At 35.9% G+C, this 13,853-nt stretch overlaps 1 pseudogene; it reads left to right on the top strand.

The window, feature by feature from the left end:
• Positions 1 to 4,653: 4,653 nt before the first annotated feature.
• On the top strand, positions 4,654 to 13,250 carry LOC140854091 (probable apyrase 7; annotated as a pseudogene).
• Positions 13,251 to 13,853: the final 603 nt, after the last annotated feature.

The raw sequence follows: 13,853 nt of genomic DNA, 5'->3' as shown, positions 1-13,853 counted from the left end.
TCTCAGCACGACAGATGAAAATTCTGGAGGAGACAGATCTTCTCTTGACGGAATAGGCTTGCGTGGATAGATGATGGAGTCGATCAGAGTCGCAGGAACACTGAATCTTAAGTAGAAGGAATAGGATAGAAAGTGGGCCTCACACCCTCCCCTTGTGGGGCGATTTTGGGTCTCACACCCTCTCCCTCTCGGAGCGATTGACACAAGTATTTGTGGAGTTTGTAAAATCATTCATTGTTTTCTTTCATGAAAGATACAAAGATTTATATAGGACTCTAAGGTTCCTATTTGTTTAGGAATCTCTTATCTTTACAAGGAAGAAATCAACCCTCCACAAAAAAGTAAAGTATTATAATCTACCATAGGAAAGAAATCAGCCTTCAACAAAATAAGTAGCCAAGAACTCTTAAGGAATTCTAAGGAAAAAATGGAACTCCATGTGAGTGCTTGATGCTTGACACAACTTGGCATGAGCACGGCACATGCTGGCATGCATATTTCTTCTCTTGGCATGTGGAGAGTGGTGGCTCCAAAGGTGACATAGACAAATCCAAGTATGGCCCTATGGACCCAAAGTCAAATGCATTAAAATTTATTGACTGAAAATAAATAACTGAAGTAGAATCAATTTAATGAGGCTTCTTCGATCCAAATCGAACTTAAATTATGTTGCCTATTTTTTATGGCTCTGGTGTCCGCACCAGGTCGGAAGGAGGATGTGCATGCTTCCTTGTGTCCTAATGTGGCTGTTATATCATTTAAGATTATTTTGATCATTTTCTAATTTTTCTCATGTATTATTTGGGTCATATTTAAGGTTAAGTTTTAACTAATGTTCTATTATGGGTTAAAATATTGGACAAATATAAATCTCAAGAGGGTAAACACAGGTTTTTTAAACTATTGGGTGTAAGTATAATTTTTCACTAATCTCAAAAGAATTTTTATAATTACTCTAAAATATTTCACATGGTACCATATATGATGTAGCTGTATCATGAGTTTGCATCTATCATATATAGTAGAGGTTGGAACCCTATTTTTTTATCTTTTTATTATTTGTGCTACTTATCAACTACATTTCTATCATGGATTGTGAATTTAGTTAGTTATTATTATCATGAAAAATTTGCTTCTAGGAACAATTTACCAGTCCATGATATCATCACAAATAGGAAAGATATTTGAGAACCAACAGCATATCAAAAATGTCATTCGGCCCTAGGAGGGCATTACAATGGCATACTGAATTTAACAACAAATTAGATAATAAATTTAGAGTCTATCATTTGTTCTAGGATTTTGAGTTATGATATTGAGATGTAGAGGTGGCGCACACTACAATTGTTGTCCCTTAAACAAATACATCTGTTGATTTACCAAAAAAAAAAAAAACAAATACATATGTTCATGATTTGTGTTGTTAGCCATAGCATACATGTTGGAAATTTGTAATTAGTAAGTTGTAGATCAAGTAGCTAATACCATTTGATCATGAAAAGCATGGATTAGCTTATGTTAATCTGATAATCTGATAGTATGAACATAAACCTAAAAAATGAACTCTCTCTTGCATGCTAATTAAGCTGCAGTCATTCGGTTCGCCTTGTACATTTTACTATGGAATATCATTCACTGTAAGATGGCATCTAGGTGGCATTTGGTATATTATATAGGTAATATTGCTATGATAATATGCTTACAGAGAGAATGTGATTATCTGATAAAATTATAGAAAATCCTATATTGCAATATTTGGTATGTGCAGTAATATTGTTGTAAAATTACAGAAAATTCTATATTACAGTGTTTGATATATAATTTAGATTACATGGAATATAAACTAATTTTTACAAAGTATCCATATCTTTGCTTATTTATTATTGTCTATTTTTTAGATGCATAACTTAATTTTGAGACCAGCAATTTTTCGTGACATCATCCATTATGTTTTTTTCTATTTTCACCAACCAAGACTACCCATAATTTATTTTGATTTATTTTGATGGAGATATTTTGGTCATGAAGTTATCTTATTGGAAGATTGCAGGATTGTCAGATTATATGGAATCATATAGCCACCTCTCCCTAGATAATCAGATTACCTCCTTTTAAGGTAATGCTGCATTACATATAATGCAGCATTACCTATGAAAGTAACGAAACAAACAGTATAATTTTATTACATGTTGTAAAATTATATGTAATCCTGTTAAGATTACATACTATCAAATGCCCTCCAAAAATCATCTTTTGCATGCGAAATTAAAGGACAAGAGAGAGTGTAATCAACATATTCTCTTTGTTCACTTGCCAAGAAAAAAAATGATCAATATATTTCTGAAATTTTAAACATTACATTAGAGCGATTTTTGTCGAAAAGTCCCAACCATGATTATGACTGCTCTTGTCACTGCCCATTTTAAGGACAAAACGGAGATTTTAAGAAGGGAATATATTAATGTAGAATAATTAGTTGTGCCATCAGGCTTGATTGGGATTTGCACTTAAAATTAGCATAATCTAAGTGGGGAACAAACTTTAAGTCTTTTTCTCAACATTCAGATTCCAAAGTTCCTTGTCAACCAACCAAGGAATTCCCCATAAAATTTCTAATATATCTTGTAAAGAAAAGAGCAGGGATGTTGCTACAGAGAGAAATACACCTATGATAGTAGTCTGGCCTTTGCTATCTTTGTCTACACATGATTTCATCTGTCCTGCTTATGATGCCATAAATAAATATTTAACAAAAAAATCACTAATAAATTCCAATATAGGATTTAAGCAGCAGCTAATCATTTTCCAATCACAATTGCGACCGTAGTTGCTTTACTCAATAAATAAATAAATACATAAAATATAAAAAATGTTGCCATTATATCAATATTGTAGCTTTGTAAGTTATATAAATTCTTTGGATCCCTTTTCAGTTCCTACTTTCTTACCTAAAAGTAGATGAGCCAATAATTTGATGGATCAAAAGTAGACAACAAAAAAAGGAAGGCACATAAAGAAAGATCAAGGAAAGGATCCCACTCCCTGGATTCATAAAGTAAATCCCATCAAAGGATTCCACTCCAATAGAATTTTAAGTGATAATATGGTGCATCATTTTGCTCAGAGAGATGATATGACACAACTTATTGGGAGTCTTCCATATGTATTATGACATATACCATCAAGGAAGAAGAACAATATGGCAGTTGCTTAATTTTTGGAAGATATAAGAAAGATCAAGGTCTGTAGAAGAACAAGGGGAAGATGGGGTCTCCACCCTAGTCTCTACCCATCCAAACAAGGATAACATAATATGAGTCTCTTTAAGTATTTTCTGGTATGAAAGGTACATCATTTATCTGAAGTTTCCTTTGTAGGAGTTTCACACATCCAACCTTGCTAGAAGAGTTAAGGACTTACCCCTTCCTCACCCCCCACCCCTCATTTTTTTTTCCATAAAAAAGGGAAACCATGGACTCTTATTTCAAAAAATAAAAAGTTTTGATTTCCTTTATAATTTGGATCATCACATAATAGTACAATTGAATATCTATGCAAAATTTCCGATGGACATATGGGGAGGTTTATATTTTAATCAATGTAAGAATATAGATAGCATAGACAAAATGAAAGTATATTGTGTATGCTACCAATCTCATTAAAAGTAGCCTGCTTAGTAACTATGTTCTTTTATTATATGAACAAATGAAAGGGCTCCTAAACATGTATGATTCAACATCATGAGGAGTAATGTATCATAACATATGATAGAAATATTTAAAATATTTATGTTTGAAGGGTGCCAACTTGGTAGAGTCACTAATTATTGGATGCTAGACGTTTGGCTCAATTTGATTCCACCTAACATATTTCAGTTGGGTTTGCTCTTTTTCTAATTCCATAAAAAATTACTTCTAGTTGTAACTTCAATGATTTTGTAAAAAAAAAAAAAAGAACCCATATTTTTATGCTCTTTTAATTTATTTTAACTTTATTTGCCTTTCTTAGCATTTATCAAAATAAAATATAATGTACTTTTTATGAAGATAGCATAAATAATTAAAAATATGCCTTTTACGTATGCCATAAATTTAAGTATTTTTAAAAGTGAGGATCATATTTTTCTTCTCTTTCCATCGTAAGAGAAGATTTTTATCTTTTTTTCCAACCATAATGTTTGGTTCAATAAGATGAATTAAAAATCAAGAACTGATATCCAATATAAATTTAGATTTAATTTATCAGAATCAAAAATACTTGATTTCATTCAACAAAATTAACTCAAAAAATTTGATTTCAGCCCAAAGATTTAAAATGGACCTGCACAAACCAGTTGAATAAAAAAATAAACCCTACACCCATTCAGTAATAGGTTAGATGTGAATTTATATTTTAATTGAAGGCTATTTCTAAATCAAGCTGAGGTCAATCTACATCTAGACTTGATCCGATCTCTTATCATTACGTAAGATATATATCTTTTTAAATTTATTAGTAAACTGGGGCGTGTAAGGCATATTCTGGAAAATACTTAAAAATTACAATAATGATTATAGAAAAGTTAAAATAACTAATATATAATTAAATAAAATAAAAAATAAATCACAAGAAATAAAAAACCTTACAATATGGATCCTAGAACGGCCGCATTCAACAACGGAAGGTTCTCTTTTAGGTTTCACTACCAGGTCGTTATAAAGCAACTCTTGATCTAAATCTCTCTGTTCTTCTTCTCCCCCCCTACCCAGATCAATCCCCAACCAATCTCTCTCTCTCTACCAGTAGGACGGGCGGTCGCCGACCGCCCCTTCGCCGCCACCGCCGCCTGAGCCACCGTCACGGGCGGCCATCTCCTCCACTGCCCCGGTTTGAGCCAAAGCCACAGGTCAGTCATCGTTCTTGATTTTTCTGGGAGATCTTTCCGAAAAATCGTTAACTTTTTTCAAGGATTGATAAAAAACTGTTAGTTTCCTCTTGTTTTCCCTTGAATATTTTGTTTGGGTGCAAGATTTGATCGAAAGCGCCTCTCGTTTTGTTTGGTTGAGGATTTGATCGAGAGATTACTCCCTTTTAGTTCTCTACCGTGATTTTAGGTTGAGATGCTAATGATGGGCGGCGCTTGATCTTGTTATTTTTGAGTAATGCTGAGATTGTTCGTTTTTTCAGTGTAATAATGGTACTTGGATGAGCCTTTTCGTTGATAGGAGGGTTGAGAGACCTAAAGATGAGGTCTTTTAATAGGTTTCTTGGATTTAGCGGTCAGTGGGTTGGGGCACAGTATTAGCTAGCCTTTTAAGTAATCAAATTTGGATGTGAACTGTGTTTCTGTCAGAAGGCATGCTCGCTGATCATTGTGAATGTAATCCATAGCTCGGGAAAAGGAATACCATAGGATTTGTGTCAGTAGCAATTCTGCCACACATTGGATCAATTGAAGGTCTATGAGAAAAGAGAGCAAAAAGTTCATGTATATCATTGGATGGATAGACCAAAATTCTTGTTGCTGATCTTTGCTAATATAATTCTTCTTGCTGATCTTTGCGAGTGTAATCCGTAGCTCAGGAAAAGGAATACTGGAGGATTTGTGTCATTTGCAGTTCTGGGATACATTGGATCAATTGAAGGTTTATGAAAAAGAGATCCAAGAGTACATGTAAATCATTGGATGGATAGACCAAGAAAAGGAATACCCTAGGATTTGTCTCATTAGCAGTTCTGGCATACATTGGATCAATTGAAGGTTTATGAGAAAAGAGATCAAAGAGTACATGTAAATCATTGGATGGATAGACCAAGAAAAGGTATACCCTAGGATTTGTCTCATTAGCAGTTCTGGCATACATTGGATCAATTAAAGGCCTATGAGGAAAGAGATCAAAGAGTACTTGTATGTCATTGGATTCTTATTCTTCTCCTTCTTGCTTATCTTTGTGAATGTAATCCTTAGCTTGGGAAAAGGAATACCCTAGGATTTGTGTCATTAGCAGTTCTGGGATACGTTGGATCAATTAAAGGTCTATGAGAAAAGAGATCAAAGAGTACATGTACATCATGGGATGGAGAGACCAAGCAAGCATTGTTGGATTCTTATGTGGTAGTGATGGATTATCCAATGGCGAAGATACTGCCTAAAAGCTGTTAAACTCATAATTCAAAAGCTGGCCAGGCTTTGTAGTGAATATTTTCCAGGGATTGATCGAATGAATGGGTTTTGTGAGTGTCAAGAGATACAAAAATGGTTGAATTGAAATTTGTGGCAAATGGGTTATGCTGCCCTTAGTGTTAGATCATTCAGAAGTGGGAGTGCAGACCTTTAAGATGCTGTGTCCCGTGACCTGTTGGTCCAGAAGAATAGGTACAGGGAGGAAAGTTTACTGCATTTGACTCATATTATGCCAGTTGCCATCAGTTGGTCCATGTCTTAACATCATATTGTGTTGAATTTAAAAAATGCATTTTTTACTGATGCGCAATATCACATGGGTGGTGGGTGATTTTTGGACAAAATGAACCCTCTTGCTGCAGTGTAGATGCTTATCGATGTAATTAACAAAGATAGGGAAATGGCATGCTCTTAGACTGGCTATAATTTGACATACATTCATGCACATGGCACCTAAATCTCCATAATTGTGCAATTCCACATATGTATGCTGAGGAGAGGGGCTTGTTGGGGGGAGGTAATTGTGGTACTGTGGTAGAAACTCTCAAAAGGTTTGTGAACAAAGAATTAAACTGAAGATGTAATTAGAAAGAGAATAAAATAACTGAATGGGGCTAAATCTACATAATTATGTGATTCCACAAATATGTGCTGATGAGGAGGGGCTTGATCATATTGGTAGGAGGTAATGGTTGTAGATACCCTTAAGAGGGTTTTCAACAAAGTAGTAAACTGAGAAATAATTTAGAAAGAGAATTAATAGATGAAAGGGGCTGGATACTTAATAATGGATAGCTTGCTGCTTTTTCTAAGACGAAGGTTGAAGTTGACACTATTTGGCCATCACACTGGAATACAGATTTGGGGCTCATAAATGCGATAGACTGGTGATGAAGATACATATATTTGATGTACTGAGAGTGGCATGCTGAATCTGGAGTAGAAAAAGGCGTAGATTTCGTGTTTCTGACTCAATAAGGTTTATGAGATCTAGGAGTAGGGATTTTGGATGAAGAGGATGTGCATAAGTGAAGTTCTCTACTAATCTGGCAGTCTTTTAGAAATACCAACTTCATGACTTCTCTTATTCCCAACTGCCAATCCAGTGTCAATTTTCCAATAATTAGCCTGGCAAGGGCAGTGTCAAGTTAGGCAATTTAACCCCTTCAATAAGAAATGAGAATCTTTTGTTTTGTCTGGAAGATAATATATATGCCTCAAACTATGATGGCTACATAAATTTAGGTTGTTGACAGTGCTGATGTCAGCAGGTTAGGTTGATAAGATCGATGAAGGGGATAGAAAGCAGTTAATAATATTTGTTAATTGGCTAGCCATAGGAAGTTTCTTGGATTTGTTCCAGCAGCCTTTTGTTGATTTTTGAATTGCAAATAGGAGGTTCTGCATGCTAGTTGATGAATTTACATATTGGCAATGCTTGTAATTAGCCTTCGCACCCAAAGATAATGGAAACTCATTTCCACTATCCTGTTCTGTGTTGAAAATGATGTCTCTGTTGAGTTCATGGAATAGCCAGCTGCCACCTGATGCTCCTACTTGGTGTCTCATCCATATTCCATTAAGATGCCATTACCTTTGAGGCATCTAACTTTTATCTGTGCAGTTAGTTTTCAAATTATTGCTTGAATACTTAAAATATGGACATTAGGTTTTCATGTGAAATTGATGTTACTTGATTTATGCATTCTGTTGTTCTATGCTTGTAATCCAATGTTTGTCCAAATATTATATGTGATGATTGGCTCACCATTCTTGTTTATTTTGTTATCTCGGTAATTGCAGGTGCATGCAGCTTAATATAAAGGTTTCACTGTTCAGATTGCATTATTATGTACTGAGCAATAACTTTTTTAGTAGAGTACTATTGAACCACAATGGAATGTAGCGGCAATCTTTTGAATGTTTGACAGAGCATTTATTTACTGTTGAGAATGCTAATAGGAATTTGAATTTTGTTTTAGCCATTTGTCATTTTTTTGCCATTGCTGGTAGTATTTACTGATTATGATAGAGGAAATGTTGATAATTTCTCTAATGCAAGTTTTCTGATTCATTATTTTTTCAGACATATAGATTCAAGGTTCTGGACTTCAAACTTTTAGTGAATAAAATAAGCTGCGGACAACTGCAATTTAACAAGACTGCAGCAATTCTTTTATGTCTGCTATATTGCCTGATTTTGTGGCCACTTAAAGTGATTTCTTGTCCCAGCATGCCAGTATCATAGACTTGACTTCAGTCAGCCTCAAGAGAAAACCAGCATGCGGCTTTCCTCATCTCTTCATGAATTGCCAACATTCTCTAAACTAAATCCTGAAGAGGGTGACCATGGCCTTGAAACCGATGGAAGTTATGCCCGTGCAAAACCTCTTCGTGCTCTACAAAGAGAGGGTGCTGCTGGATCTAGCTTTTCAAAGGAGAAATCCCCTCCAGCAACCCCAACTAAACGAAGGAAATGGATATGGGCAGCTGTAGGTGCTATTGCCATTCTCTTATTATTTTTATTCATTTACCTAGGGTCAAGATATTTTAGTACTTATTGGTCACATGAAACATCGGAGTATTATGTCATACTTGACTGTGGAAGCACTGGCACTCGAGTTTATGTCTATGAGTGGTCTATTAATCGAAATAAAGGCCACTCAAATTTACCTATTGTCTTGAGATCATTACCTGAAGGTTCTCAAAGAAAATTCAGTGCAGGGAGTGGCCGTGCTTATCAGCGTATGGAAACAGAGCCTGGTTTTCATAAACTTGTCCACAATGAAAGTGGGTTGAGGGCTGCAGTAATGCCACTTCTTCAGTGGGCTGAGAAACAGATACCCAAGCGTGCTCACAAAAATGCCTCTCTTTTCTATATGCTACTGCTGGGGTTCGTAGGCTACCAAGTTCTGATTCAGCATGGCTTCTGGACAAGGCATGGAATATTTTGAAAAATTCATCATTTTATTGTAAGAGAGATTGGGTTAAGATTATAACTGGCATGGAGGAAGCTTATTATGGATGGATAGCTCTTAATCATCATATGGGTATGCTAGGTTCCTCGCCAACTAAAAAGACGTTTGGTGCACTTGATTTGGGTGGTTCATCATTGCAAGTTACTTTCGAGACTGAGAAGCCAATGCACGATGAGACTAGCATAATTTTGAGAATTGGAGCTGTTAGCCATTATTTAAGTGCATATTCTCTATCTGGCTATGGACTAAATGATGCATTTGACAAATCTGTAAGCTATCTTCTCAAAAGGTTCTCAGGAACTACTGCTGCTGGCTTAAATAATGGAAAAATTGAGCTTAGGCACCCATGCTTGCAGACTGGGTACAACGAGGAGTATACCTGTTCCCATTGTGCGACAATTAACCAAGAAGGAAGTCCTGTGATTGGAGGGAAAATCAATTCGGGGCATCCTGGAATGGTTATTCAACTTCTTGGTGCTCCTAATTGGGAAGAATGTAGTGCACTTGCAAGAATAGCAGTCAATCTATCTGAATGGTCTAGTACAAGTTCTGGAGTTGATTGTAAACTCAAACCATGTGCTCTCAGTGATAATTTACCTCGTCCACGTGGACAATTCTATGCCATGTCTGGTTTCTTTGTGGTCTTTCGGTTTTTTAACTTGACTTCTAAGGCTACTCTTGGTGATGTACTAAAATTGGGTAAGGAATTTTGTGGAAAAACATGGGAAGTTGCAAAGAACAGTGTTGCTCCGCAACCTTTCATAGAACAATATTGCTTTAGGGCACCATACATTGCCTCACTGTTAAGAGAGGGATTGCAGGTCAAAGATAACCAAGTGGTCATTGGTTCTGGTAGTATTACTTGGACGCTGGGAGTTGCATTGTCAGAGGCTGGGCAAGCATTGTCTAGCAGAATTGATCTTCAGAGCTATAGAATATTGCACACAGATATAAATCCAACTTATCTTCTTCTCCTACTTTTGGTGTCAATCATTCTCTTGCTTTGTGCACTATCATGTGCTGGCAAATGGACCCCAAGATTTCTCCGGAGATCATATCTCCCACTTTTTAGGCATAGCAGTGCAACCAATTCGGTTCTCAATAAATCATCTCCTTTCCTTTTCCAGCGATGGAGTCCCATAAATTCAGGTATGCTTTTCTTGCGGCATTTCACCTTCCATTTTGTGATAACTGCTTGGTTTCTCCAACATGTTCTAAATTTGCTTCATGCATTTAGGCCCTCAGTTTTCTTTGTATCTTCTGTTATAACACAATTTTTCCTTGAAAAAAAGCGATCGACTTTTAGTTTTATTGTCCATCTTTTTTTCTTTTAATGCTAATTAAGAGCTGTGGCCACTGGCCAATGTTGATTTTCCTGTTTGAATGAGCAGTGGTATGCATGAAGTAGGAGCTAGGTTGGTAGATGAAATAAACTCATTAACCTTCCATGTTGAAGGGCTTTCTTCTGCTTTTTGTTATATGAGCAAAATCATATTTTCTGTTTTAGGAATGGGATAAAAGTCAGCGATGAGGATTTTTTGAATCAGGTCCACTTATATCAAGGAAATCTGATTTATCCATCTATGAGTTTGTCTTCTCTGAAACTGCTGGACTGTTTTCTGATGCGCCAAGCAAGTTGTCATGATAAATTCACCAATTTTGGTTCATATATAATGATTGAAATGTATATGTCTAGTCTTCAGGTCTCCTGGCAAAGCCTATCCTTGCCCAAGGTTACCTTAACTAACAGTGAGGCTCTGATTCTTGATGGTTGATGTCATTTAGATGACTTGTCATATAACTTCATTTTATCATTGTTTGCATCTTCCTGACTTACATTTATGCTAAAGAAGTCTTCATTTTAATATGGAAATGCTTGGATGATGATTATGATGATGATGTTAATGAGTATAACTGGTTATTATAGAAATTACTGGGTTTCTTTAAAAAAAGTTGTGTTTATAATTTCAAAAGTTAGATGTTGAATACCAGGTGTTATATACAGTTTTAAAATTTTAGCGGGATCAAAAGTAGATTTAGAAAGTGAGAGGAATATATATAGTTTAGAATATGTTAGGCATTTATGTTCCAAATATTTTAGCATTGCTATCAGCTCAAAAGGAAAGTTCATTAATTCAGAGCAGATTTCATGGCCTCTACTGATCAGCAAATAACTGTACAAGCTTCATCAACATCTCTGCAGGGAAAGCATGGACATGGGTGTGTGGAATGAATAGGAGACTGTACTCATGAACATACAATATTGGCAAGTATTAAAAGTACAGGACATGGTAGAGCTAAAATATGGTAACAGATGAGTGTATATTATTCACCATATTAATTATTTATGGGAACCATATTGGTGGAATCTTTATGTTGATTGCTTAAGTTTCAGTTACATGGATCCTTCATAAATGGTTTAAAGAGTCTAAAATCTGTACCCATTGTACTTCCTCTTCACTAATATACCAACCAACATGTATTCTTCCTCTTCACTAAAACTCCCATTGTGTGGCAGCATTTATCAAAGAAAAGCAGTGTATCTATAGCTTGACTTAGTTTATCAAGAGAACATAATAATGATATATTACATTAAGGCATAGATTAACTTAAATTATGATAGGGTCCTTTCGACTCAAGTGGGAGTCTGGAGTCATGTTAAGTCTAGTTAAGTTATTATGTTGGAGTCAAGTCAGTAGAAGTCCAGTGAAGTCATTTTGAGTCAATTTGGTTTCTCAAGTCAAGTCGAGTTTGTTTCAAGTCAGATCTGTGATGTGTGACTGAGATTCATTCTAGGCATTTCTTATGCATTGAAATAAGCTAGCATTAAGGGAAGAGGGGGTGTTTGGACATCAGTTCCATTGTGGAGGCTGCTTAAGTTGCGGCATGTATGTAAAGGTGCCAATATGAGCACTAGGTGGTTGTCAGGTTCCCAGCTACCCATGTAGGCAGTGGGGTTGCCAGCGTGCCAAGACAGAGTCCAGCTAGGTATCCATTTCTGCCTGCAACAATTGCCCTGAAGTATCAGAAATTTATCTCATTGGTCAGTTTTGTGCATGCAAAGATGCTGGACACGTCTGCATGAATCTTCCATTGCTATGTTCTTTTTTTTACAAGCAATTTTTCTGTATCTTCCCAAGTGCTCTGCCTGTTGACATGTCCTTTTATTTTCATTTTGCAATAAGCATGAGATATGTAATTGTAGTATGTACCTGCAATTGCTATGACCAAAATAAGGTTTTTATGAAAATTTTTTGAATTTTCCTTTTCAGGTGATGGAAGGGTAAAGACGCCACTTAGTCCTACAGTTTCTGGCTCTGAGCATCATCCTTTTGGCATGGGATATGGATTTGGAGGCAGCAGCATTCAGCTTATGGAATCTTCTTTGCACCCATTTGGTGTTTCTCATAGTTATTCCTCTGGTAGCTTAGGTCAAATGCCGTTTAGCAACGGAATGGGATCCTTCTGGCCACCTCACAGGGGCCAGACAACTCTTTCAAGCCGCAGATCACAATCTAGAGAAGACCTCAATGCTTCATTAGCAGAAGCCCATATGGCGAAGGTTTAGCATATCTGTGCTGTTGACAAGCTGGTATGAACCCTTAATTTTTAACAACCATGTATGTAATAGCGTAGAAGAATGAGATATCTTACCTGATAAAAGTCATTTTGTACCGTACTTTTCTGAATGAGAGCTTCTTTGGAATTCAAGGCTTCTATAACGTTAGTTACTGCCATTATATTTTGATAGTACATTAAGAATACCATGACAAGTAAAAGTTTTGATTCATTTTCAAAACTCAAGATCTTCATAGGTTGTATGTATTTTTTAAGCAATTTTGTTGAAGCAGGTATGAGATTGTAACAAATCAGAATCTGCAAGACTACATGCCCACCTGTGTCACTGCAGCATGTTCTTTGATCCACCTTAAGCCCCAGGTGCTCTTGGTTCCCTTCAATTTTGTTTTCTGATGTGAAGGAGCTTTGGCAGGATGCTTCCTATTCCTTTTTTTATTTTTACAACACAGTAAATTGCTTGTTTCTTGTAATTGCTAACAGAAAATTATTATTTTTTGTATTAATATTACTAATAGTTATTCTTTATCATCCATTCATCAGTATTGTACTAACATTGGTGAATGCCTTCACACATAACTGCCAATTCGACCCCATGGGTTGACAAGCATGAAGGGTTTATATACCTTTTTTTATTTCTATTGAAACATTGCAAGGGTCCATATTCACGGCATTGGACCAGAAAAAATGTGTTTCAGCCAAATAAACACCTAAGCAAGCGAGCTAGCTAGCTAACTACAAGAAGATGGTACCTTCCATTCAATTACCCTTTCCTGTGGGGACAGCAAATTGCACAGCAGCTTATTTTATTACTATAAGAATGCTGCTATAGAATTTCCAAGAACAGCATCACAACAAACTGTCAATTCCCAGTGAAATCAAATTCTGAGCTGATGGATCTTTTGCTTTTAATTTAATAGGAGGATTGTATTTCTCCCTTAATCTTGGAAGGCTATTATTTGTTTATTTCATCACTTTTTAATCTTGTTATAATTATTACTATAATAAATGCTGCTACTGAATTTCCAAGAACAGCATCACAACAGATGACAGTTCCCACAGGAATCAGATGCTGAGCTGATGTATCTTTTGCTTTTAATACTTCTTCCTTAATTTCAGGTTGCTATTTTCTGTTT

The sequence above is a fragment of the Elaeis guineensis genome, chromosome 15, assembly GCF_000442705.2.
Source record: "Elaeis guineensis isolate ETL-2024a chromosome 15, EG11, whole genome shotgun sequence".
NCBI classification, from domain to species: domain Eukaryota; kingdom Viridiplantae; phylum Streptophyta; class Magnoliopsida; order Arecales; family Arecaceae; genus Elaeis; species Elaeis guineensis.
Note: the sequence above shows the minus strand (reverse complement) of the source record. Positions and strands in the feature narration are given on the sequence as shown.